The sequence below is a fragment of the Brassica oleracea genome, chromosome C1 (genome assembly GCF_000695525.1).
Source record: "Brassica oleracea var. oleracea cultivar TO1000 chromosome C1, BOL, whole genome shotgun sequence".
In the NCBI taxonomy this organism is placed as follows: Eukaryota; Viridiplantae; Streptophyta; class Magnoliopsida; order Brassicales; family Brassicaceae; genus Brassica; species Brassica oleracea.
Window position 1 is genome coordinate 43,631,811 of NC_027748.1, and position 1,066 is coordinate 43,632,876.

Here is a 1,066-nt window from a genome sequence, read left to right on the forward strand (position 1 = left end):
TTATTTCATCGATTTAGGAAGTATTATGAAGTTTTACTAAATTAATTGATAAACAAATTATAACGATTCTCATATACCATGAGAAAGGGCTCAGAATATATAAATACAAATGTAGAATGTGGTTAGAAATTTTAAAATAACACTAAAGATTATAGGCTTCAGTATATAAAGTATTTACCAAAAACTCAATATTTTCGAAGGGGGTTGGTTAACACATGAATTTTGAGAAAATTTCAAAAAATATGACAATATTGTTTTAATGCATAATTTCATCCTGGACTAACAAATGATGATGTTCAAAGAGGTTTGGCGCATCGATTTAGGGAGTATTATGAAGTTTTACTAAATTAATTGATAAACAAATGATAACGATTCTTATATACCATGAAAAAGGGCTCAAAATACATTAATACAAATGTAGAATGTGGTTAGAAATTTTAAAACAACACTAAAAATTATAGGCTTGAGTATATAAAGTATTTACCAAAAATTCAAATTTTCGAAGGAGTTAAAACATGGATATTGAGAAAATTTCAAAAAATATGACAATATTTTTTTAATGCATAGTTTCATCCTGGACTACCAAATGATGATGTTCAAAGAGGTTTGGAGCATTTGTCGTCTCCGTTTCTCAGGAAAATAGTTATTTTATAGTACTTATTTCATCGATTTAAGGAGTATTATGAGGTTTTACTAAATTAATTGATAAACAAAATATAACGATTCTCATATACCATGAAAAAGGGCTCAAAATAAATTAATACAAATGTAGAACGTGGTTAGAAATTTTAAAACAACACTAAAAATTATAGGCTTGAGTATATAAAGTATTTACCAAAAATTCAAATTTTCGAAGGAGTTAAAACATGGATATTGAGAAAATTTCAAAAAATATGACAATATTGTTTTAATGCATAGTTGCATCCTGGACTAACAAATGATGATGTTCAAAGAGGTTTGGAGCCTTTGTTGTCTCTGTTTTTCAAGAAAATAGTTATTTTATAGTACTTATTTCATCGATTTAAGGAGTATTATGAAGTTTTACTAAATTAATTGATAAACAAAT